This window comes from Panthera tigris, chromosome B4, assembly GCF_018350195.1.
Source record: "Panthera tigris isolate Pti1 chromosome B4, P.tigris_Pti1_mat1.1, whole genome shotgun sequence".
Classification (NCBI taxonomy): Eukaryota; Metazoa; Chordata; class Mammalia; order Carnivora; family Felidae; genus Panthera; species Panthera tigris.
In genome coordinates, this window is record NC_056666.1 from 53,615,868 (window position 1) to 53,643,285 (window position 27,418).

A 27,418-nucleotide genomic window follows, 5' to 3' on the forward strand; every position below is an offset into this window, starting at 1 on the left:
CTTAGAGCAGTTTAAGGTTCACAGCAAAGTTGAAAGTACAGAGAAAAAAAATTTTTTTTTCAAAGAGCAGGCAATTAGAAATAAAACAGAATATACTATACAATGTAATCATTTCCACTAACTTGAAATGGATGCCATTCTAAAACTGAATTGGAGATTCAAACCTCTTTATAAAAATGAAAGAAAAATCATAGCAAGATTTTTAAACCTAACCAATGATAATTTGTCACTATTAAGCACAAAAAAATGTTAGAAAGTAAACCATATATTATAGTGACTTTTAAAATGACTACATGGTTATTCCCACACTAATTTTTACTGAGAATTCTCCAGATTTCAGAGAAGTGTCCAAAATCACATAAACAAGTATAACACCAATGATACTTAAACACCACATACAAAATGATTAGCAAAAAAGACCAAAGCTTTGAGGCTTTTTTTTATTAACTCAACTGTATTGAATTTTAGCAAGAAATTATTGTATGATCTTAGCAAACTTAACCTGTTCCTCTTCACCTCTTTCCTTGTCTGTAAAATTGAGATGGCAAAACCTATCTTATAAATAACAGATTCAAATGTCCCAGATTAGGCAAAATCCATCGACATAAATACTCAAATTAATCATTCAACGTTTCATTCAATACTTGCTTTAAAGAGTTACAATTCAATCTTAAAAGAGGAACTCCTATTCTATGGAGGGATTAGATTTCAGACGAAAACATGAAAAGGTCAGAAGTGGGGGAAACATACGGTGTGTAATTAAGGAACTTCAAATACCTGTGAATGACTAAAATTTAGTAGTACATACATATGAACAAGTAGAAGACGCTTGAGGGCAGGAATTTCTCACTATATAAACCACTTTCTAACAATATACCTCTGAGCTTCCTTCCATGTTTTGGTTTGAAAGCTCCTGGTTTGCAAACTGTCTTTTTGGTGTGTGCACAATAAACTTTTACTAATTACTACTTCAATGATTCATTAGTTTTACCTCTGTTATTTCTAAACTTTTGACAGTTTGTGGCGTCAAAATGGGATCCAAAGAAAATACCCCTTACCTCCCCTTCCTCCTCAACTGAGGCCCCTATGGTGATGGAACCCAGAGTCTACTGAGTTCAGTGCTTTCTCATTTACTCTAGAGTTTGAAGGTAAGTCTCTCTTATAGCTGAGCTCTGTTCTCTCCATTTTGAGCTGACTTTAATTTGCATACCCGTATTTTGTTTGTTGAAGCTTATTTACCTAAATCATCTTATTCTATTCCAAAGGGAAGAGGGCGGGGAAACACATGGTTCCCTGTGTTTGAGAACAGCTTTTAGAAAACAGAGCGCCTCAAATGAACTCTTAGGGAATCTAAAGGCAAAGATGTGGTCTACCTGGTTGGTCTATGGATCAGGATTTTGTGCCTTTTTGGAAAATGGGTGAACTTATAGAATTGTAGTGGTCACTGTAGGGCAACTTTAACTTGAAGTGTATCTTAAGCTGTGCCTTTGACAAGAGAGGATTTCAAACCTCTCAGAGACAATGGAATGCATTCTTTGTTAAGCAGAAGCTTCTAAAAGATCCTTACAGCTTGCAAACAAACAAACTTTGCTTTGCTATCTGAGCAGGTAGCCTCAACTTAGCCCATCTGATGCCAGAAACACAATTTGGATCCAACTATTCTTTTATAAACTAATGAGTTTTGCATTATTATGGCTATCAGCTCATGCCTTTTTTTAAACAAAAGTTATAAGATCTGTTTGCCTCTGTCTATATATTTGTCTATCTATACATGTTATAGATGTGTGATAGTTTTCTAACTCCAGGTGGTATTGCCATAACTAATGTGTAAGGAGCTATTTAATTGGCTTAAAGAAAAAATAAGTCCTTATAAATGAAGTACTCTTGAAACCCTCAAAAATATAAAAACTAACCCAAATGTTTTCAAGTTCACCTGACCTGATATAACTTTTGATAAGTAAAACCTAGTTTAAGTTTGTTGGCTTAATATAAGCAAGCATGTCTTCAAAATTTGCCAACAAGAAAAATAACTTAGGATGATGGTTAGGTGTTTTTTTTTTTTTTCTTTTTTAATGTTTAGTCATTTTTGAAAGACAGAGAGAGACAGAACACAAGCAGGGGTGGGGCAGAGAGAGAGGGGACACAGACTCTGAAGCAGGCTCCAGGCTCCGCGCTGTCAGCACAGAGCCCGACGAGGGGCTCGAACTCATGAACCATGAGATCACGACCTGAGCCGAAGTCGGATGCTCAACCGACTGAGCCACCCAGGCGCCCTGATGGTTAGGTGTTTAATGTTTAATCCAAGCTTAACTGTTAAAAACAAATAATTTAAATAAATGTAAATAACAGAAATGTTGCCTATCAGGAATCCTAAGTTCTCTCTGGTCTGGTAAGAGAGTAAATGCAGAAATGAAAACGAGAGAGGCTAATATCTAGAAGGATACAACAGCCCCAAACAGAGATTTCTGTCTCCTTTCATCTCCATATTTATTGACCTCTCAAGACTACAGACGTGGTGAATGTGCAGAAAGAAACAATCAGATAGTAGTCATTAATTTGTGGAAGCAAAGAGTCTGGGGGGGCAAGTGGCTTTTGAAGTTGTGATCAAAGCACAATAATATATTAGTGTCACCAGATGGAAAGTAGTATCCTGTAGGCAATACAACTAATTAGCAGTTATCTTTAAAGTTTAAGATTGATGGAGCATGCAGCTTTAAGGATAACCGGTTACTGTTCTAGCTAGCTAACCTTGGGAGCTTTAGCCCTGTGGGCAGCTTTCTGCCCTAAGCCTTTATAATCCGTTAATGTAAGTGTAGGAATTCTTGAACCTATTTCCCATACAGAAAAGTACAGACTAAGTTAAATTAAATAATGAATATTCGTTGACTATCTAAATTATTTCCCAATGAGATAATAAATATACTGAATCATTAAATGTTAAACATAAGTTTATCTACTTTGGGCTTTCTTTTTTTTCTGTATTGTAGTATTGCTAATATTTTATTTAAGGAAACTAACTTTATTTAAACTCCTACTGAAATAAAACTATACATCACTACCAGAAATGAGGAAAAAACAAAACAAAACAGTCATTGCTATAAGTAAAAAGTAACCACACCTATAATTGTAATAAATGATAAATGTAACCAATGATATTTTTTGCCTACTGGGAGTTTGGAGCTTGGGTATTGCTCTTTTTGTTAAAATGAGGAATCAGCAGATATAAGAGAATTACTAAAGACATACAACCTCAACTAATAATTTTTCCCTGAAGCTAATAAGAACTAAAAAAAGTTAAAAACATATCTCTAAAAAGTTTTTATAATTGTGTATTTAATTGTGTATTTAATTTAATTGTGTATTTAAGCTATGTGATTCAATGTACTTTTTATCACATCTGAGTTACAACTAAAACTGACCTGAGCAAATCAGTGTTTTGGAAATGCCATTTAAATACATTTAAGTCAGCTCTCTGAATTGGTTCCCATCATGGCAGTCCCTCAGTACTACTACACTGCCTCAAATCTACCTCAGAGTGAATGGTTTTTATTAAGCACCTCCCTTGCACTACTATGCAAGGTTCTTAGTTATGTTTAATTTGTTGCCATTTGTATCATCTGCTACAAGGTAACCTAAATCTAGTTCTTCATCTTCTAGGAAAACTCTTCCAATAAATTCAAGCTATGGCAACTATCCTTTTACTTACGAGAAATCACTACATTCTTTCTATTAGCACCTGCCAACATTCTTTTACCCTAGCCTTGCTTGCTCAGACAGTCTCAAAAGAGTCACTCAAGCTTTAGTAGCCGAGGATTCATTAGAACAACCCCAACTTTTGGCCTTTTTAATTTTTACAGAGAGACGATACTTGGGTCTGTTAATAACTATGTCCTTTGCCACACTAATAAACATACTATAAAAAAATGTATCTAAAAAAAACAAAACACGTATCTCTAAAAAGTTTTTATAATTGTGTATTTATAAATTTGCCAGTCCACAATTACTTACTTCTTAGTTTTTACTAGGAATTCAAGATTATAAGCATTAAAAATCCTAATTAATAGATGTAATTTAAAGCTAATAGAAATAATACAGGAGAAAGATAACGACTTCATATGAAAAGTAGGAAAGGAAAATAGAATGTGTTTTTTGGACAAGGAAAGAAATGAAGGGCATGGGTTTTTGTTAGTAGTGGTGGTGGTGGTGTTTGGTAAGGGAAACAAATAAAGCGATTTCGTCCTCAAGTAAAATAATTGTTCCAGAATGAGGAAAAGAAAAAAAAAAAAAAAGATGGGGCAAAACTGGAAATCTTGAGAAAAGAATTTTATGTATGGTCTAGCTACAAGTGAAATGGATTTATTTAAGTTTAAAAAAAAAGTGCTAATATCAAAAGTATACTGGTACAAAATTAGAATTTGGTTTTCTGTTAAAAGGACAAAGTTTTGTTTTGTTTTGAGTATTGATCAGTTCTTCCTAAGAAATTATAAATAAAACTTTTTCTGTACCTTTAAGGTAATCTATTTATGAAACAAAGATCTGGGTCTTATGAAAATAATTTTGTGTAATTCTTCATCACATCTTGGATTACTTAGAAAAACTGAGTCTTCTCTATTACAAGAGCTCAATTTTTTATAACTATGTAGATTTTTGTATTTGCCTTTGGAATCTTTTAATTGTTATTTTGGTTGAATGGGTACCTAAGTATTCTTTCAGAGTGACCTATGATCCTATTTGACCAAATGTTTTAAATCTTTTGACATTTTAAACAAACTTCCCCAAATCAACTTCTAAATAAAGTAAAAAGAGGAATGTTAATTTATGTAGACTTATTTGATATATTAAATTGCATGGGAAACACTGTCAAATAATGTTTTACCTTAGATCATAATTTATATATAGGATATATTAAATAATTAATTCAAAATTATTTGAAATTCCTAAATACCTGACATTTCCTGTTATAGTCATAATTCTAGTCATAATTCCAGCTTTTATCTTAAAATATCATATATCATAAAAATAACCAATTTTATTTCTCAATTGCATGTCTGCACGTGTGCATGTGTATGTATGTGTATGAACTCTCACCAGATCTTTAACCATGGCTATTTTTTAATTTGTTTTCACTCTCTGGCAGTGATTGTTTTACTCTGCTCTCTCACAAAAGTGTTCCTATAAAAGTGCTTCATTTACAAGGAAATTCATGGAAAAGACTGACAAGTACAGGTTTCTCATAACTTTAAGATCATAACACTGAATGGGTAAGAATTTCAAACTGATACGTAAAGCTGCTGACCTAAGCTGAAGCAAAACAAGAATTATAAGAGACTGAACTGATGACGATGATTATAATTTTTTTATGACTTCATTTAAAACACTGCTGGTTCCTTAATGTTTTGTTGTCCAGATTTAAAGGGTCCCGTTTTCTCCTCTCTTCTAAGCTACCTACAGCTTACAGCAGCACTTCAGTAAAATATAATTTTGTAAACAAAGGTTGAAACATGTATATTTTTCTCCCTCCCTGATCCCTCCAGAATTCAGAAATTCATATTGAATATCTTTATTTTTCATGACAATACATGTATTTACATAAGCTCAACTGACTCTTCTCTTTGTATTAGGACACAATTAGAAATGTCCTAATGTTAGCTTCTCAACCTAAAAAGACTTGAAAAGTTCAATCTAAGATTCCTTATGAAAAGTTCCAGCAGAGCAGATTTAAAAGAGCCTATATGGTCAGTCACTATTTTTGCTGCACTTATGTAAATAATCAGGCCAAATTTTTGAAACTAGACTTAATTTGCAAACAAGCTAGTCTTACCGTGGTTATTTTTGATAAAAATAAGAACAAAATGAACTGGATCCTGAATTCTTCTAGTTTCCTCCAATACTTGACTAGAACTCTCCAAACTAACATTTCCAGTTTCCTCCCACTCTTCTCACCTGGAATCACTATGGAAATAAAGTTGCCCTTTTCTCAAAGCCATGCAAGGTAAAGCTGGACAACTGAATATAAACTTCAGAGAAACCACCAAAACAGCTCATGTGAGGCCAGTCGTTGTGTCTGTTGCTCTGTGGTCACGCAGCAAGATACCAGAGACATTCAAACTGCAAACCAGGAAAATCTGTCAACTGCCACTCCTGCCCTCACTCCATCTGAAGATGCTTTGAACCCAATATTTATAAATTTTCTCAACTGGCTGCCCTCCAAACTCAGTGAATTTATAATTTCCTTGAACTATTAACCTTTGTTTCTCTTTCGTTTCCACAGAAATCTCTCTTATTAAATTACTTGACTGCTCACATCATAAAGAGGCCTAACTGGGGTGGAAGTTCATCCGCAACACTGCCTCCTAAAATAAAACATCCTCACGTTCATCCAGTCCTAAGTCATCATGAGGATGTGACTGTTAATACATCATGTTATGCTTATGTAAATAACTTTTTAAAAATTGCAAATCATTTGATTTATTTAGTCGGTTAAATCTTGACACCTGGGAATCTGCTCTGGGGAATTTTTCAGTCTTTGGCTATGGTTCTCCTTAAGTCATCATATATACTTCTTTAATATGTTGTCTACTCCTAAGGGTTCTTAAATGCCTGCCAGCAGCCACTCATATGCCAAATGGTATCCATCAGGATCAGATTACCAGAGGAAATAAACAATAAACACATAAATGATGAAGACGGTGACTACATGGCCCTCAGGCTGATTATTCAACGAATGGCAAAAACAAATATGTGGTTCTTCAGACTGGGTACATGAGAAAATAATCAAAAGGGGGGAATTGTTAAAATAAAAAACCAACAGAGACGAGCCTTGAAACTTCCCTGGCAGACAAACCAGTTTTGTCATACAAAGCTTAATTTAGCTTATTTTGTAAGACTAACTTCACCTGGATAATTACTTGTTTACTCCCGTGGAAATCATAAGCACAACTTAAACTGTTTCCCAAAGTTGATATGAGGTAACAACTAACCAATTCCCTATCACTTAAGAAAATGTAAATATTCTTATCAGTGTTAAAAAAAAAAAAAAAAAAATCCTTAGACTTCTTTCTCCCCAAGCTGCTTTGTAACAACATAGCCCTGCGCCTAATTCTGTTTTGGCTTGAGTGCTCCTGGTTCCCCAGCTGTTCTTTGGTGGATGCTCAACAAACTTTACTAATTGCTACATCAATGATTCATTGGTTTTCTGCTATTTCTGAACTTTGACAGCAGCCACAGTAAATGTTGTATGGGGTCACAGCCAATCATTTATGTTGGAGTAAATACCCTTGAGGTACTACAGGCTAAATCAGAAACACACCCCTCCTCTCCCCACCAACTGCTTCTTAAAGACAACAGCAATCCTCCACTATGCCTGCGTGGTCCCTGTACCGTTCACAATAAATGGTGGTTGCCAGTAAACAGACTTTGGAAACCAAACTTCCTGCATGGGAAAGGTTGGAGATAAAAAGGAGTAGAAAGTCCAAGGTGCCCCTAAAGGCCCGAGTTCCACTAGAGATGGGCGAGGATTAACGCCCTTTTCTCTCCTGCCAGTATATTGGTGAAAGGAAGTGATCCGCGATAGACCGCCCTCGCCCTCAGTAAGGAGAAAGAAAAGATTTGCCCTTTCAAAGCCGAATCACCCCAGATCCTCTCCCACCCATCCACCCTCCACCCCTTCCACCCTCCAGCCCCTCCACCCGCACCCCCACCCCCACCCCCTGCTTCTTAGGTCTCCGACCTCAAAGAGCCCAGCTCAGGAACAGTAGGCTTTCAGCCGCTCTCCAAACAAAACCTCCCCCTACCAAGCTTCCCTTTTTCTCCAGCTGGGAGCATTCGCCCTCCGGTTTGGTCTCCTCAACCAATTGCAAGTAACACTCTTCTCTAATTGGTGAAGGGGTGTGGCCACCATGTGTAGCACCGAACAAGACTATGGATGATTGGTTGCTATTGAGAGGGTTTCGCCAATGGGAAGCAGTCTTGAAGCTCTTGTAGGGGGGCTCGAGTGTTCTGTAGATGCTCGGGCTGTACCCTTGGCTGCCTACCGGGTTTTTTTAATTATTTAATTTATTAATTTATTTATTTATTTATTTATTATTTTTATTTTTTTTTTTTCCGCGTTGCTTCGTCCCCTGGGCTCTTGCAGGGTGCTATCGCCGCTGCCCTCACCGCTGGAGCCATGATCTCCTTAACGGACACCCAGAGTAAGCACTTGCCCGGGTATCCCCGCCTGGAGCCTCACACGCCCGTTGCCCGAGCTCGTCTCGCTCGCCCGCCCCGCTCTGCCCGGGTCAATGAATGAAGCTCCGTGTTGGGGGCGGCGGCCTGCGGGACTGAGCTAGGGATGCGGGACTGGGAGGGCTGCCTTGAGGGGTCAGGGGCTGGACTTGCAGTGGCAGACCTGGCCTGGGAGGCGGGTCGGCGGGGTCTGGGGAGAAGTCCGATCGGGAGTGGGGGGAAGCCTTTGCTGAGCGTCTGTCTTGCACCAGGGTCTCGCCGCTCTCACCCCAGTGAGATGGACGCTTTGTTCCTGCAGATGGCCACAAGAGAAAATTTGATGTACAATGTCCGCGGTTCATCCTTGGGGACGTTTCTGCAAACTTGGACTCCTCTACAAGTTACAGGCCCGTTGTTTGGGAGGCGGTATTTTAAATGTCACCAGTTATCGGGTTTTGGCTTTCTTTCTTTCTTTCTTTCTTTTTTTTTTTTTTTTTTCTCAATATGCTTATACTTTAATATTTTTACTATTTCGCCGTTTGCCACCTCTGGAAAGAAACTTCGAAAAATTTCTTTAAACGGTTTCACTTTTCTACCACCTAATGTTTCCGCAGTAGTAAAAAGCCACATTGTGTTCAGTTATACAGTGCCTTTCCTCAATGTTGTATATTGTGCTTTGTGGCTTATTTTATTATTTTAGAATCTCTTTCTGCCTGACAACAGTTCTCCACGCCTTTCTTATCTCTAAGGTTAGAATTGCTGTTTTCCTTTCTTTCATAACACTCCTACTTCTCTACCACTTTGTCAATCTTAAGTATTTACATACCTGCCCAACCTTGTTGGTCCTATATTTTTTAATGGTCATAATAGTCTTTTTGTCTCACTTCGCTTTATCTGCCATCCTCTGGGTTTCTTACTTTGCTTAATTTCCTTTGATTTTCAAAATTTTAAGTATTAAAAAGTCCTTTGAAAACAGAACTTCATTTAAAATGCCCTATTTTAAAGTGGAGTCTTAAGATTTAGGTTCAAGTCATAGCTGGCTTGAACTTAACAGAGCTTCTAATGTCTCCTATATACACCAGGACCCCAATCAGGCTTTCTTCCTTCCTGAGGTTAGATGGGTCAGCCCCTTGGGGCCACCTGCACTGGCACAGGAAGGGTGCCCATTTTGGTCTGTTGGTCTGTTGGCCTCACCTGTTCTGATGTGAGAACATATAAAGTCTCTTTTCTTTTATTTTTTCTTTTCTTTCTTTCTTTCTTTCTTTCTTTTTACTGTTATAATAAAAACTAGCAATTGTATAAAGTCATCTTCTTTCATTTTACTAAGTGCCTTCATATGTAAATCATTACACTGAATTTTTATGAGTCCTGTAAGGCAGAGAGGAGTATACCTCTTTTATATATTAAACAAGGCTCAGGGGTGCCTGGGTGGCCCAGTCTGTTGAGCATCCGACTCTTGATTTCGGGTCAGGTAATGATCTCATGATCCTGAGATTGAGCCCCGTGTTGCCTCACACTGAGCATGGAGCCTGCTTGGAATTCTCTCTCTCCCCTTCTCTTGCCCCTTCTCCCCCGCCCCCCTCACAAAATAAACAAACATTTAAAAAAATAAAAGAGGCTCAAAAGAAATTCAGTGTATGGTTATAAAGAAAGTGATAGAAACAAGGCTTGATCCCAGGTCTGCTGGTCTAGAAACTTTTTTTTTCACTGTACCTTACTAGCATCTAAGAAGCCTTGATATAAACTTTGGGATTTAAGAATGATGCAGTTCTTTTGATGAGGATGCATAAGGCAAGCTGACACCCTGCAAACACCCCCGCCCCCCCCTGCCCCATGGGATATGTGTGACATTCCTCAGGCACTCCTAGCTGCCCTAAAGCTAAGAGAAGCAGAAAACAATTGGTTCACTGATAGAGATGCAGGACATGAAATCTCTAAATGTCTTTGTAAATGACAAGACAAAGGCAATCTTATCAATAGCCTAATCTCCAGAAACCTATGGACTCAGTCTCCTGGAGTCCCAACATCACCCTACCCTCCATAGTGATGTGGGGAACAAAGGCAAGAAGGAAATGGTAACATTAAATTTCTTTATAACCTGTAGCCCATTGACAAAAATTTGAGGCAAATACAGAGTATAACAGTTCTCCAGGAACCCCCTACTATCATAATGTTAATGATTTGCTAGAGAAAAAAACAACCTTAGCTTGACAATAGCTAGGCCTCCAGTATCCTATGAGTCCTCTTTAGCATATGAAGGCCTTTTGGAAGCCTCCTTTTTGCCTTTACCTCCCCCAACTCCATAGTATATGATCAGTCACTCTTCACAACCCCAGTACAGTTCTTTCTGCCCACGGGTCCTGTCCCCATGCTCTAATAAAATCACCTTTTTGCACCAAAGATGTCTCAAGAATTCTTTCTTGGCCCTTGGCTCTGGACCCCCACCACTCCAAAACCCCATCAAAACCAATGCCAGTTTTGGCAAATAATGTTATAGGCAACTGCCTCCTGGACTACACTGAGTGAAATAGGAGGAATGTTTTAGTTCCCATGTTATGGTTGTAAGCTATGGAGTCCAAAACTGGGTTTGAATTCTGGCCTGAATCCACACAACCACCACTCTTCCTGCCCATCTGCCCCCAGTCCCAATGCACACACATACATACATTTGCTGATTCTATGAGCAAGGATAATTCTTTTTTTATATAATTTTTTTAAGTTTATTTATTTTGAGAGCAAGAAAGCATGAGCTGGGAAGGGGCAGAGAGAGGAGAGAGAGAGAATCCCAAGCAGACCCTTCCCTGGAAGTACAGAGCCCCATGCAAGGCTCGAACTCATGAACCATGAGACCATGACCTGAGCTGGAACCAAGAGTAAACACCTAGCCAGCTGAACCACCCAGGCACCCTGAAGCAAGGGTAATTCCTAATCACTATATCTATGAAATATGGGGCTGGTGCTACTCTTCACCTCAAAATTTTGTTAAAGGCATTACAACATATTTGTGTAAAAATTTCAGTACATGTGAAACCATAGCCACACGTTGTCCTTTTTCATTGTAATCAATTTTTAATATTTCTAATACCTAATTAGTTGTATTAGATAATAAACTAATCATATTGAACTTGAATCACCTAGATGCTTCCCCCAGAAGTTCAGAATACTCGAATACCCTTGAGGTTCATTTAATAAAACATATTTAACCTGAAAAAAAAAAAATCCCATAGGAAGCAGTGTGACATAATGGTTAAACACAGGGACGGTTAAAATGCTTAACCAGAAGCATGACTCCAGGCAAGTTATTTCTCTAAACCTCAACTTTCTCCCTCCCTAAAACGATGTAATGAAATACCTATCTTGCAATAGTACTGGGGGGATTTAATTCTATAAGGCATGTAAATCACCTCAGAGATAATTCATGACAAATTCTCAGTACATAGTATATTTCCATATAATTTCCTTTCTAATGAACAAACATCTCAAAATTTTTATGTAATCATTAATATAATTTGTGAATAGATAGAAATTAGTCATATTCAAATAACTCAGCTGCCAGTGATTAAACCCTAACCACTAAATAGTTATATAATGGAATTTATTCTTTTGTCCATATTTTTCTCTAGGAAATTATGTCTGACAGGTAAAGTTATTTTGGTCAATTCTCTTAAGGAATTTAAACATGGAAATATTAGCCAAACATTTTCATAGGATTTTGTCTCTTTGGAATATACTTCTCAGTATATTTACAAACAGATAACTGAATTCTTTTAGGAGAATTTGCAAGAAAAAGATAGTTGAAATGGAAGGCAGTAGTTAACTAAATTGAGGAGGTGGAGGATGTAGAAAAGGTATATGATAGAAGTATTCAACTCATCAGAATATTTTACAAGGCTTCAACATTTTTAAATAGCTGTGCCCTTGATTTTGGCTTTGTGGAGCCAAGGCCAAAAGTTAAATAACAGATCAGAAATCATTAATAGTGTATTTCAAACTGGGTTTCGAAAAATATGTGGAGGAACCATAGAGTAATGGAGTCCTAAGAGCCAGCTAAGACCAACAAGGCAGAGAAGAGACTTTAGGACCAGTTATACAAAGAGGAAAGGGGCACAGTTGAACAGAGAGGATGGGAAGACAGTACCTAAGGTTGGGGGAGGAGGGAACTGGCCAGTATAAATGTTTGGAGGCAAGTCCCAGCAAGCATATGTGGTGAGTGTCATGTGTGGGAGACACACAGAACAAATGAAGTCAGCTGTAGACAGTCTATAACAAGAGCTAACAAGGAGTCAGACTATAGGTAGGCCAGTCTCCAGCCCAACAGCATGGGTCAACATTGAATGCTACTGTTGGCCTCTCCAGAAAGAGAAGTAGGAATTTTAGTTTCCATTTTCTCCTTGTACTTTAAGGAAATGTTGGTTGCATTCCTGGTTGTTTTGGACACACAGACTCGTCCTCCTGTAATGAATCTGAGTGTTCAAAGGTATGATGCTCCTCTCTATTGTACTAAGGGATAAAGTGAAGCCTGGAGCAGAGAAGACTATTGGATCCAAATTTGAATTGTATTTAAGAGCTGAGTTCTGCTTGGGCTCAATTTATATCCTTAGGATTTATTATTGTTTTATTTTAATATTCATTTTTGAGAGAGAGAGTGCAGGTCGGGGAGGGGCAGAGAGGGAAGGAGAGACAGAATCTGAGGCAGGCTCCAGGCTCCAATCCATCAGCACAGAGCCTGTTGCAGGGCTCGAACTCATGAACTGCAAGATTAAGACCTCAGCTAAAGTCAGACACTCAACCCACTAAGCCACCCAGGTGCCCCTATGTTCTTAGGATTTCACTGCTTATCTTCCATTTTCCTCTCTTCCCCCTGACCATCACTTAAGGAGATGCTGAATTCCACTTAAGCCAGGTGAGGGAATGGTTAGATGTGGAAGTAGAAGTTATTACAGAATGATTTCAGAAAGACTACTATGCTTTGGGTTAGCTGCCTGCCACAGCCCTGACTCCCTAGATTAAGGCACGATATTTTCATTTCTAATCCCATTTGGATTCACAGATGTAAGTGGCCACAATGGAAATATCCTCAAAAGTCTGAATACTGAAGTAGAAACTTCTCAGTGACCATTCTGAGCAATCAGTAAAGCCATATTGGCCCTAAACCTTGAAGGAAAAACTGAATTCAGTTTTGCTGAGTAGAGTACAACTTTAATACAGCCCAACTGCAATTAGAAGCTAGGGACTAAGTCGTTCCTGAAACCCACCCGGAGAATTGCTCCCCAAGTCCTCTCTATTCTCCACATTCTGCCACAGAAGATAGTAAAAAGGGGTTGTGCCACACCCTTCTGTAGAAAAAAAGGTAGATTTGGGAAATAGTTTGGAGGCATCAAAATTATAAGCAATTTTAGGGTACAATCAAGACCTGGCTGCTTAACCCTACAATAAATTGGACTTCAAAGGCACTCAGCATTGGTAGGGAAAAAAAAAAAAAATACATGTGCTTGCAAGATGATATGTGTTTGATGCTCATGGAAAAGATGAAAAAATAGGTCATCATCATGTAATGAGCTTGTAGGTGTCAGAATGTGTGCTGTTGGAGGAGATAGGGGAAGGGAGATGGAGAGCAATCACCAAAGCAAAAAAGGGCTGGAAATCAGACTCTTATCCCCACGATCTTCCCTTTGGTTGCAGACAGTGGATGGGCCTCTGGGGGCACAGGTGGACCCCTCCCCCATTTTTTCTTTCTGGGACATCCCTTCAATGCTCTCCCCAACTGGATTTCTGACATTAATCACCTCTCCCATTTTGAAATCGGCCAGTCAGGCTATTGAAGCATTGTTAATGACACCATTGACCAAGGTATCAATCAGGCAAGAGAATTTGAACTTGGCTCAAAAGGGCTCTTGGCCTTCCTTCCCTGAGGTAGAGATCTCCAGGCAGTAAATGAAGTCATCCACAGGGCAGCCAGGTGATCCACCTAACAATGCATTCCATGTGGGAAGTTCCTTTTACCAAGCTCTTTTGTTGTTCTTCATAACATGCAGTGGACACACCAATCTGTCACCTATTAGTTGCAGGATTTCTTATTCTTCAACACAGGCCACAAAATTGGTAACAGCATCAGGCTAAGGCTTTGGTATATACAAGTTGGTGCAAAAGGGTATAGAGTCCCAGGACTGGAAATAATCTTAAGAAGTCATTTCAAATACCCCCCGCCTCTAAGAGGATCACCATACCCGCCCACCTCGAAGGCAGTGTTCTTTCCTCTTCCCAAATACAGAAGTAATTTGCCTTTCTCAGACTGTCCATTCCCAGCTATAGTCACACAATGATGTAAAATGCCCCCTGCGTGTTCTAGGTTTTACCTTTAGGAAGCACCTAATCTAAGTTTTCTTATGGAATGTAAATATCTATATTAACTTCTGTCAAAATGCTTACTAAGCAACAAAGCAGTGAATACAAACCAACAAAAAGGCTTGAAAAGAGGAAGAACCAAGAACCATTCAAAGACAGAAGAAGTTAGTTAGAGAAGGCTTCCAGGAAGAGGGAGTATGAAGCTGGTTTGGAGAAAAAAGGGGCAGAAAGGAGAAAGAGATGAAGATATGCCAGCCTGATGGAGAAGGGGAAGTGTGTGAGGGATGTTTCAGAGGCCAGAAAATGTGTAGCATGGACAGGAGGCCAGGAAGCAGCTTGAATCAGCTGACGTACACCATAGGGAGGGACAGAAAAGAACTGAGTAGAAGGAAGTTGACAGTAGAGTCTTGCAAGTAAAACTAGAGTCTGAATGTGACAAGCAGTAGCATGGTGTAGTATTAGGAGTCTTGAAGTATGAGTCAAAAGACATGGGTTCCAGTCCTGGATCTGCTACCATCTCAGGTACTATAGGTCTTAGTCTTCTCATGTATAAAATAAGACCGTTGGACAATAAACACATGAAAAGATGCTCAACATCACTCATCATCAGAGAAATGCAAATTAAAACCACAATGAGCTATCACACCTATCAGATTGGCTAAAATAGAAAACACAGTAATCAAGAGGTGGTGGTGAGGATGCGGATACTAAGGAACCCCTCAAGCACTATTGGTAGGAATGCAAACTGATGCAGCCACTGTGGAAAACAGTATGGGGGGGGGTCCTCAAAAAATTAAAATAGAACTACCCTGTGATCCAGTAATTCCACTAGTGGGTATTTACCCAAAGAATACAAAAACACTAATTTGAAAAGATGTACACAGCCCTATGTTTATTGCAGCTTTACTCACAATAGCCAAATTATGGAAACAGCCCATGTCCATTGATAGATGAATGGATAGAGAAGATGTAGTGTGTACATGTGTGTATGTGTGTGTGTATTTAATGGAATATTATATATAGAATAGAATATTATTCAGCCATAACAAATAATGAGATCTTGCCATTTGCAACAGCATGGATGGATCTAGAGAATATATTGCTAAGTAATTTTTCAGAAAAAGACAAATACCATATATTTTCACACATGTGGAATTTAAGAAACAAACGAATAAAGACAAAAAGACAAACAAAAAAGGAAACCACTTTATTAACTATAGAAAACAAACTGATGGTTACTAGATGGGAGTGGATGGAGGGGATGGGTGAAGTAGGTGAAAGGGATTAAGAGTACACTTATCTTGATTATCACTGAGTAATGTATAGAATTGTTAAATCACTGTATTTTACATCTGAAGCTAATACTGTATGTTAACTATATTAGAATTAAAAAAAAAAAAAAAAGACCATTGGATCAGAAGACCTAGAGAGTCCCTTGTAGTCCCTTGTAGTCCAGTGCTAAGGTACCAGAGACAATACGGACTGCCATAGTTGTTCTTCCACAAATCCATTTAATATTTTTCCCTTATATAAAACAAGTCTAAGTTCCCTTCATCCCTGCGACTGAATTACAACTTGAGTTTATTTACAATGTCAAAGATTAATCCTCTAAACTTGGCAAGCTCACTGGTTGAGCAGCAAGGAAATATCTCTACAGAAAGAACAGAGTCTGTAAATTCTTGGTCAGTTACGTAGGACCATTACTAAATTATTTTTAAAAGATTGTGCATCTACACTCTCACTTCTCTCTCTGTCAGATGATTTGCTTCCTGAACTAGGAAGACTGTCCAGGCAGGGACCTTAAAAAGTTTGATATATTCCAGATCCTTTAACTGCTGGGATTTTAGATGATAAACTGCACAGTGGAACTGAATCAACCTATTCACAGACTACAATGGGGCAAGACAGTAAGTTATTGATATTGCCCCTTCAAAGCATTCTACATAGCGTAACACTTCAACGGGCTTTAATTAAGGAAGTGTCAGCTTTCCCATGCTTCTGCCTCAGGATTTATGGTGGATTTTAAATGTTTATTTTTCTGTCTACCACCCTAGGCTGCAAGCTCCCTGGTGACTTGTACATCTTCAAATAAGACCTAGTATAGTGACTAGTACCTGGTTGGTACTTGTATATTTGTTCAGTGCATGAATGCATAAAGAAATGGGAACCTAATTGAGAAAGACGTTGTAGTGTCTAGGCTTAGTCATATGCTACACAATCACTCACTCCCTTCTGCCTCCTGGGCCAATAACTTAGCTTAGTCATATGCTACACAGTCACTCACTCCCTTCTGCCTTCCTGGGCCAATGGCACCTCTTGAATCAGAATCAGAGATCTACTTTTCATCCCCGTACCTCATGCACACCTCCATCATAAAGCTCTGATCATGCTGTAGTTAGAAATGCTGGGTTACTTATCTATCTTCCCACCAACCTGAAGCCAGCTAAAAGGTAGAGACCTTGTCTTATTCATTTTTGCCTTCCTTGTCCGCAGTAGTAGCTAATATAAATAAGTCTATTTGTTGACTGAATCCAAGAAGCAAGAAGCTTATGTTTCCAGTGTTATGACCAAAGAAAGAACCCTTTAGTATATCAAAGGTCAATCTCTTTGACAAAAGATATACCCATAACATTGTGCCTACTTGACCAAAGGAGAGGCTTGCAGAAGCAATCACATGGATATTCTAAGCCTCTAAACATGTTTCAGAAAGACAAGCATCGTCTACACAGATCAAATTATCTAGGTAACTATTCACCTCTAGCACCTGGGGTTATTATGAATTCAAGCTCTCAGTTGCACTATGAGGGGTGTGGAATAAAGCAAAAAATGCAAATGCAGGCTCTGTCACCAGAGATGCCCTGACTGAAACACATCAGTGAGAATGAACAGAAGGAAGCTGAAAAGCATTAATGCTGTACAATTAGCCAAAGAAAGGCATCAGACAAGGTAAGGCTCTGGGGTACTTGGCTTGGGAAATGAGCAGGGTAGCTAGTCGTTCATATGTTGACAAACTGTCCTCTTGTTGGCCCAGAAGAGCTTCTGAGGTGTAGTGAAGAAAGCACAGGCTGCTAGAAGGCTGAGAAAAAGACTGTTTGGTAGTTTGGGGGAAATCAAACTACTGAAGTGCAGTATGAAAGAATGTTCATATTTTCACATATGTCTTACAGGGGAAGACGAAATAGACCAAAAAGTCATTAAACGAGGTGGACCAAGGAGAGAGTGTGGTGAGACAGGAAGATCTTGGGCCTGACTCATGGTGTGTTATGAAATTTTTACAAAAGCATAGGGGATCACTGAGAGAGATTGAATATAAGCTAACTAATCGATTGGAAGACTAAGATGACAAGACTGGGTGACCTATAGTGGGATCTATGCTCCTGAGTTGCTCTACATCTCCATCTTACCCATGTCTAGACAAGGGCCATTTCCTCTAAGAATGACCTCCCCCTCTGCACATATGCTTCTTCCAGGAAGCTTTTCAGAACCAACAACCCCCCTAAATGCCCTTCCCTTCACATAGATATTTGGAGGTTGGCCAAGTTATGTACTACTCATTCATTTGCTGACCTGCTGCCACTCATCGTCTACCTCTGGAGATTTGCAGTCTGTCTCTTCTCAGTAGAAGGGCTTCTGGAATAGAAATCATCTTCTCCTTTGTGAGTTTTGCTCCCAGAAGTTGTTCATGGTAGAAAAGCACAATCTGAAGAAGACAGTCATCAGATGGCTCCATTCCCCACATCACAGAGTCTACAGTGCATTCCTCCCCACACTAAAGTTATGGAGCGGCAGTTATGGCTCTCCCTGTAAAATGTCATTGTAATTACAAAAAAATGTTTATGGCTCTTTACACCATTCAGGCAAAGCCTCTGTCTGCCCTGATGGGCAGGGATTTTAGATCCTGTTCTCCATAAGGATGTCTAGATAACCCCAGAGGTAGATGTGTTAATGCCTAATTGGTCATTGTTATCGAATCTGTTTCAGACAGTGGGACTGGACAGTCCTGACTGATAAGGGAGGGCAGCAAACAGCTCCGGAGGAGGGCGGCAGGGGATCACTGTAGTGAGCTCTCTTTCTACACTGCCCCCTCTGCCAGTCACTGTTCCTTTGCACAAGGCTCCTAACAGCAGTAGATTCCACAGTCTCTTAGAGTGAACCCCATCAACTTCCCAGCAAAGCAGTGCTTCTCCTAGTCTACCCCTAATCTCTCAGTCCAAAAGTCCCAGTTGCTTCTGCGCTGGCCTCAGGGAAGGCCAGGGTTCTCCTTTTCTTGAGCTTCAACACCTTAAATCCCCTGGTCAGTATTCTCTCTCCCCTCTACTTCTTCTGTCTTCCTCTCCATTTCTGACCTTTCTCTTCTCCATACCAATCACAACTTTCTTATTTATATCCTCTTTTCAAAGCCATGTGACTTAAACACACACACACACACACACACACACACACACACACACTTTTCTAGAACCCTTAACCATTGTAACGAATATCACTTAATTCAGAGTGGGTAAAGCATATCATTCGAACATTCATCACTTTTGCCAGAAAACAGTGCACATAGACCCCAAGGACCTATGACTGGGAGGGCCATACTGGGAGGGATGTAAGTGAAGAAGATGGCACTATTTGTAATTTGTGGCTTTAAAATCAAGGTAAAAGAGGAGCGCCTGAGTGGCTCAGTCGGTTAGGCCTCCTACTTCAGCTCAGGGTTTGATGTCATGGTTCTTGAGTTCAAGCCCCATGTTGGGCTCTGTGCTGACAGATCAGAGCCTGGAGCCTGCTTCAGATTCTGTGTCTTCCTCACTCTCTGCTCCTCCCCCACTTGTGCTCTGTCTCTCAAAAATAAATAATCATTTAAAAAAAAAGCAAGGTAAAAGAAGACTATTTGTGGTTAAGTGAGATTTTTAAGATTTTAGAATACCTGAAATCTTCATTTCAGACTTTCTTTTAAATGTTTATTTATATTTTGAGAGAGATATGGTGTGAGCAGGGGAGGGGCAGAGAGAGGGAGACAAGATCTTAAGTAGGCTCTGCACTTGCCCATTGAGTAATTTTGGAGGTCAGAAACAGAAATGAGGGAAACATCTTTTAAAGGAGATGGAAAGTAGCTGAAGAAATACTTCCTGGATCAAGAGAGTCTGAAGAGGATAGTTCTGGGAAACTGAAGTCTTAAGAGTAGCACTGGATGGCAAACCAAGGAAGGGCTGGTCTTCATTTTCCTGGATATCAAAAGAGGCAACATCAGTTTTCCTGCAGAAGTAGCCTACGTACAAAGCCTGAATTCAGACCCATAGTGTGTACATCAGAATGTGATTTCTATTTATCACCAAACCTACTTTCTGCCCCACATTAGAGCCTCCATAACACCATGCCAAGAGCTATGTGGATCAAGTAAATAAAAACATCCCAACCTACCTCTCCATTTCCACAGACATCACTACACTGGAATGAAGCCAAAATCATTTTGAATGGCTCTTTCTGATACAGACCACAGTTGGCTGGGTCATTAGACAATCTCAGAAAATCCTATACTCCACTCCTTTTTGCTTCTACACGTACCACAACAAAGGTTTAAAGGGCCTTTGCCTGGTGGCATATGTAGCTTGTATAGAGTCAAACCCACACTAGAAAGTATACTTTAAAATAAGGGCATTTTTGTTGACAGCTTGAAAATGCATAAATGGACAAGACTGTATACCTGTCCGGCTTGCTTTTGATGACCCAAAGTCAAATCACCACTGATTGACCTGGTGGCTACTGCTGGAATTTCAGGTACAGGTACCTTCAAGAAAAATTCCTGTAGTGTGCTAACTTTAATACTCCAAAACTGAATGAAGACAGTAGAGTCATTTAGTGGCTTAACCTATGGACTTGGAAGAAGATGACTCCTTGAGTATCAAACTCACCAGTTACTTAGGAAAACACGTGACTGGAGGAAAGAGATGGGATTCAGGTGATAGCTCCCCAGTTTGCCTGTGGAACCAAAGCCCAGGAGTTCCCTCCAAATCCAAAGAACCCCAGACTTGTCCCACTCCTAGAGATTTCCATCTCCAAAGTTCTGCAATCAGAAGAAATATTAGATATATACTCATATTTTTATTTAGTATACTCCTCAAGGTCATTTCTATATTCCTCTGCCCCTAAAAAGAACCTGCCCCTATATTCCAACTTCAATTCTCCCAGACTGTAAAAAGAAGACATCCATTTCTCCAAAATCAGGGTCCCCAACCCCAACCTCCAAGAGGTGAGGGGTGCAGGGGAAAGACACTCATTAGCAAGTTGCAGGTGGTGTTTACAGAGTATTTATTATCTGCTGGTTCCAAAGATTTCCTGAGCCTGCACACAGAGCCATTGCTCAGAGGGTGCAAAGTCTGAGACAGACGACACATAACCCAGGCATGAAATCCACCTCCTCCTCCTGAGGAGCTGGAGGCAATCTCAGGGATAGGAGCCACCCTCCTCTTGGGAGAGTCCTCTGGTTCTGAAAAGTGTTGGGGAAGGTACAAAATACAGGGGATATTAGATCAGTGAGGAGCAGGCTCTCCTAAGGAAGAGAAGGGCTCCAAAGGTGTGCAAGCACAGGAGGTCCCAGAAAAATGTGTGAGATAGGAGAAAATGAGATCAGGGTTACAGGCTGGGGCAGGTTGGGGAAGAGGGAGGCCCAAAGATGTAATCAGCTGCTGCATGGGGGAAACACTGATGCCACAACATACGTTGTGGCAAGAATGAACCTCCAGAGATACCGAGTGATTAAAATTTTTGTAACAGAGGAGCAGAGGGAGGTGGTCATCAGTAACACCCTACATTGAGATGTATTGCTACAGGATAAGTGGTCTATCACTAGCATAAAGCATACTGCAAGGGAAAAGACTAGTGTATGGGCTAGTAGGACTCTTCAAGGCAACATTTGGCCATATATCCCTTTGCTGAGAGAAGCCCAACCATCTCAGAAAGTGAAAATTTGAAGTCTTGTTCCATTACCTCTTTCTTTAAGAAAGTAACTTGAGAGTTCACTATCCCCTAGGAGGTCCATATCCTGAAATCTTAGCTCTCAGTCCATATTTTTGGTCTGACTTCATCCTATGTGCACACCTCACTAAAACAAGGGAGCTTGTTTGGAGGTGTGGCAGGGAAGACTGCTCCTGTCTAGCCCAAGAAAGAATTTCCAACAAAAGAAAAGCACTTCTCTGTCTCTCTCTGTCTCTCTGTCTCTCTGTCTGTCTCTCTCTCTTATGTAGCTACAAGAGGGATGGACTTGAAAGGGATAGGGAGGTAGGGACTCCCGTCCAGTCAACTCTGGATGTTGATGCAGTGAGAGATGCCATAACACCTGATGGCAGGGCAGCAGAAAAGGAGGTCTGGAAGGAAGGTCAGAATGACCTGTAAACTAAATGAGTTGGTCATGTTGTGTTTACTGTTGGGAAGTCCTTTATAAGTTTAACCTCAGCACCTCGAGCTTTAAATGATCTCTTTTCCTCTTATTGGAAAAGGAGAAAAGGAAGACCCTTCTCTTTCATTTAGTACCCCAGAAACTGGTTGTAAAAGCCCCAAGCCACACTATGAAATCTCTGAGCCCCTTCTAAACTCAGCACTCCTGGGTATTCTTTGCCAAGTAGAAATTTTGAAGACAAGAAACCCATAAGAGTTTGTAGACATCCCTCCTTTAAAACATGCACCCACGAAATATCCTTGGAGGGCTCACCCCATAAGAATAACTTAACATAAGCAAATGCTGCAGAACAGCTCACTCCTATTTGTGCCCATACAGAGAGGCCAAATACAAGCTTCTTGCCTTATATTCACTAAACCTATTTGCAACAGGTTGGGAACTTGCTAATGGTCTGGTCTAAAATGGCCCTACGAGACTTAAGCCAGGACATCTCTCTGTAGGGACAACTATAGGATCACTGCAGAGAGCAGAGAGCAGGTCTGACCTCCACTGTATCCCCAAACAGTAATGAATGGAAAAAATCTTCTATCCCTGGCTTGCCCCAAACTGTCAACCCCCCTAATAGGATAAGAAATAGCTAAGACCATGATGCAGGATGAATCTCTGAAAGATTCCACTTCTACCCCAGATTGTGAATCCTGTACTCTGTGAAAACTGAGAATGGAGAAAAACAGCACAGACAACCAAAACTGTTGATAAATTATATAAAATCCATTTGGCTCTGAAATATATTATATGAAAATTTTATACAACGTATCTGTTATTCAGGCAGACATGAGATCACTTTTCCTTAACCTGTGCTTACTTGGAGCTGTGTGGGTGAAGGAAGTCTAACGTTACAAATTCCTTGCAAAGATATCCGAGAATTGAAACTAAAAAATTGACCAATGGTCAGTTTCCTACCGTACTCACCGTCACTAGACACAGAGAAACTCAGACCTACCATGCACCTATCAGGAGGCCAGGTGGTCAGCAGTCTTCCCCTGCAGAAACACAGGAGGTGAGGGAAATGAAGTATTATTACTAACTCCTGTAGGCTCTGAGAGCCCTGGAAAGTCTACGCTCATCTGTTAATAGTGGAATCAATTCTATCCCTCAATTGGTTTCAATTTGACTAATTTATTGGAAGTGGGGAGACTATCAGACCAGACACAGTGGATATTTTCCTAATAGGCATGCAGGACTGTTAACCTCTAGGCTCTGTTAAACTGGTTGCTTTAAAAGCATAGAATCTGTCTTCTTTTTTAAGATAGGTTATAGGAGAATCTGTGCTGAGGCACCAGGCCTGCAAGATGACTCTCTTGCTTGTTCAGTGGCTTGACCTTCTTTTCTAGGAGAAGCCAGGTCCAATATCCAGAAGGTGAGGGCTGCAGTGTTATTTTACAAATAAGCCCTTCCTATATCAATGACACTTACTATACCAGAAGCTGGTATTAAGTAAAGCAGTAGTGAAAGGCATCAAGGGCTTATTGAATATTGATTCCCACTTACATGACAGCAAAATGGCCTAAGAAATCTCTGGATGCTTCAGCCCCTTGATAAACAGGGTGTGTTTTGTTTTATGAATCCGGGATCCAGGCCAGTCACATCTTATAGCTCCACTTACTTTTATTTAATAAAAAGGTATGGCATGAGTGAGGAGGGGGATTGTGTGGTGTCATGTTGCTTTTCAAGAGGACTTGATCTGTTAGCAAAGCAAGAGGAACAGGAGTTAGATATTCTAAGCCTCTAAACATGTTTCAGAAAGACAAGCATCGTCTACACAGATCAAATTATCTAGGTAACTATTCACCTCTAGCACCTGGGGTTATTATGAATTCAAGCTCTCAGTTGCACTATGAGGGGTGTGGAATAAAGCAAAAAATGCAAATGCAGGCTCTGTCACCAGAGATGCCCTGACTGAAACACATCAGTGAGAATGAACAGAAGGAAGCTGAAAAGCATTAATGCTGTACAATTAGCCAAAGAAAGGCATCAGACAAGGTAAGGCTCTGGGGTACTTGGCTTGGGAAATGAGCAGGGTAGCTGGTCATTCATATTTTGACAAACTGTCCTCTTGTTGGCCCAGAAGAGCTTCTGAGGAAATGCTGAAAAATGGGCCTCCTGAAGTGAAAATAAAATTTGGAACCACCTCTCAACCCCAACCCACCACCTCCATTTCACTATTCTACCATAATTTGGGTCACTTATGTTCTTAAGGATTTGAAAGAAAAGCAACCATATTACAAATGGGTTTATGATGTGCCTTTGAGCTCAACCTGCTCAACCTGAGTCACTATGAGGTGCTCTGTAGGTGCCATGCATGGATCTCCTTGCTCAGCAGCCAGCAGATGAAAGAACCAGGTGAAAAATGAGGAAAGGCAAACTCTGAAAATGCCCATGCTCAGAGTCCTGGGGAACATGGGACTGTTTTCTGGTTCCACAAGGGAATTGGAGAGAAAAGGGATGAGCCAAACTGATAGAGGATGAAAACAAACTTTGAGAAGAACCTACCAACCATTAAAGTTGGAAACACTCCCAAGAAGATAGTGATGGCTATCTTAAAAGGCCAGAGAAACAAAGAAACCAATAAAGGACTAAAGTCAAAGGAATGGAAGACACAGACCAAAAAATTGGAAAAAACCCAAAAAGTATAACTTTGGCTAGAGAAGGGGCTACACAACATAACACCAGCACAAAGTGCAAACGTTTCTACCAGGCACAAGCAGTGAAGTAGGCTTGCTTGACAACTGGGAGACATTTCTGACAGGATTGTGGTGTGTGTGTTTTCAGGGTGGGTCAGTGCTGAGAAGGGAGTTTGGAAAACCATTTCTTTGGGTCAGTCTGGAGGAAGATAGTGGAGAAAGGAAAGCTTGGAAATGTCATTCAGTTGTTTGAAACTCATTATGCTGATCCATCCAATGGGGAAGCACCAGATTGTATCCCCCACTGCAACCTATCCATATAGGTAAACCCAGACAGTAAGGGCTCCAATAAGCTGGCTTCCTACCCTGGGATCCAGGGAAGGCTTCTGGCCCAATCAGCTTCTACCCCTACTCTCTGCCTCCACCTTCTGTAAGTAATGGTGAATCCAGCAGCTGCTCTTAAGTCAGCTTAGGCACAGAGTTTGATGATATTTTCTGACTTAGGGCAGCCTAATGGATTTCTTTTTCAAAATCCATTATCTGTGATCAAGTCATAGCACCCATGTAATCCTCAGGCTCCTCCCTGACCATCATAGCAATCCCCTGGCCTCCAATGATAATACAAGTGATCATATTGTGACGGGGGAGGATTTTTCCTATTATTTATGTCCTCATAGCTAGGTAGTTAAGGGCTTTTTTCTGAAGTTTGCCCCCAATGCCTACTACTATTTAAGAAGCATTTATTTTCTTCAAGGACATTTTTTTGAAGGCACGTGGATCTCATTGAAGTAAAAAAAAATTCCATCTACAAATGAGTAAATTGAAAAGAGACCAAAGATTGATACAACCATTAATTATTTAAAATTATCTTTTGAGAAGACTCATAGATAAAATAATGAATGAAAGAGGAGAGAGCACAGCCAACACCACAGAAATATGAATAATTTTAGGAGAATAATATGAAAAATTATATGCCAACAAACTGGACAATTTGAAATAAATGGACAAATTCTGAGACACATACACTACCAAAACTCAAGCAGGAAGAAATAGAGAATTTTAACAGGCCCATAACCAGCAAAGAAATTGAACACATTTTCAAAAATTTCCCAAAAAATAAGAGTCCTGGGTCAGATGTCTTCCCAGGGAATTCTACCATTTAAAAAAGAGTCAATATCTATTCTTCTCTAACTGTTCCAAAAAATAGAAATAGAAGGAAAGAGTCCAAACTCATCCTATGAAGCCAGCATTACCTTGATCCCAAAACCAGACAAAGGCCCCAGTAGAAAGGAGAATTAGACCTATACCCTAATGTACCTGGATGCAAAAATTCTAAACAAGATACTAGCAAGTCAAATTCAACAGTACTTTAAAAGAATTATTCACCAAGATCAAGTGGAATTTATTCCTGGGCCACAGGACTGGTTTAGTATTTGCAAATCAATCGATGTGATGTACCGCATTAATAAAATAAAGGATAGGAACCATACGATCCTGTCAATAGATGCAGAAAAAGCATTTGACATAATTCAGCATTCTTTCGTAATAAAAACCCTCAAGAAAGTCGGGATGCAAGGAACATACTTAAACATCATAAACGCCATTTATGAAAAGCCCACAGCAAATATCACCCTCAGTGGGGAAAAACTGAGAGCTTTCACCCTGAGATGAGGAACATGACAGGGATGTCTACTCTTACCGCTGTTGTTTAACATAGTGTTGGGAAGTTCTAGGATCAGCAATCAGACAACAAAAGGAAATCAAAGGCATAAAAATTGGCAAAGATGAAGTTAAGCTTTCACTTTTTTGCAGATGGCATGATACTATACATGGAAAACCTGATAGACTCCACCAAAAGTCTGCTAGAACTGATACATGAATTCAGCAAAGTCGCAGGATACAAAATTAATGTACAGAAATCAGTTGCATTCTTATACACTAATAATGAAGCAACAGAAAGACAAATAAAGAAACTGATCCCATTCACAATTGCACCAAGAATCATAAAATACCTAGGAATAAACCTAACCAGAGATGTAAAAGATCTGTATGCTGAAAACTATAGAAAGCTTATGAAAGAAATCGAAGAAGGCACAAAGAAATAGAAAAACATTCCATGCTCATGAATTGGAAGAAAAAATATTGTTAAAATGTCAATACTACCCAAAGCAATCTATACATTCAACTTAATCCCAATCACAGCATTTTTGTCAGAGCTAGAACAATCCTAAAAATTTCATGAAACCAGAAAAGACCCCAAATAGACAAAGTAATTTTGAAAAAGCAAAGCAAAGCTGGAGGCATCACAATTCCAGGCTTTAAGCCGTATCACAAAGCTGTAATTATCAAGACAGTATGGTACTGGCATGAAAACAGACACAAAGATCAATGGAACAGAATAGAGAACCCAGAAATGGATCCACAAATGTATGGCCAACTAATCTTTCCTATATGGCAGGAAAGACTATCCAATGGAAAAAGTGAATCTCTTCAGCAAATGCTGCTGGGAGAACTGGACAGTGACATGCAGAAGAATGAAACTTGACCACTTTCTTACACCACACACAAATATAAATTCAAAATAGAAAAAAACCTAAATGTGAAACAGAAACCATCAAAATTCTAGAGGAGAAAACAAGCAACAACCTCTTTGACCTTGGTCACAGCAACTTTTTTAAAATTTTTTAAAATTTACATCTAAATTAGTTAGCATATAGTACAACAATGATTTCAGGAGTAGATTCCTTAGTGCCCCTTACCCATTTATCCCATCCCCCCTCCCACAACCCCTTCCATAACC

At 39.7% G+C, this 27,418-nt stretch overlaps 1 protein-coding gene and 1 pseudogene across 1 annotated transcript in view; one reads left to right on the forward strand and one right to left on the reverse strand.

The window, feature by feature from the left end:
- LOC102948753 (pyridine nucleotide-disulfide oxidoreductase domain-containing protein 1) overlaps positions 1–6,993 on the forward strand; it is a 75,942-nt gene extending 68,949 nt beyond the window's left edge. The window contains exons 15-16 of the transcript XR_006219815.1: positions 1,018–1,148; positions 6,272–6,993. The gene's annotated coding sequence lies outside the window, so the exon portion shown is untranslated. The remainder of the gene's footprint in view (positions 1–1,017; positions 1,149–6,271) is intronic.
- Positions 1–27,418, reverse strand: part of LOC122240310 — a 152,453-nt pseudogene that overhangs the window by 45,322 nt on the left and 79,713 nt on the right.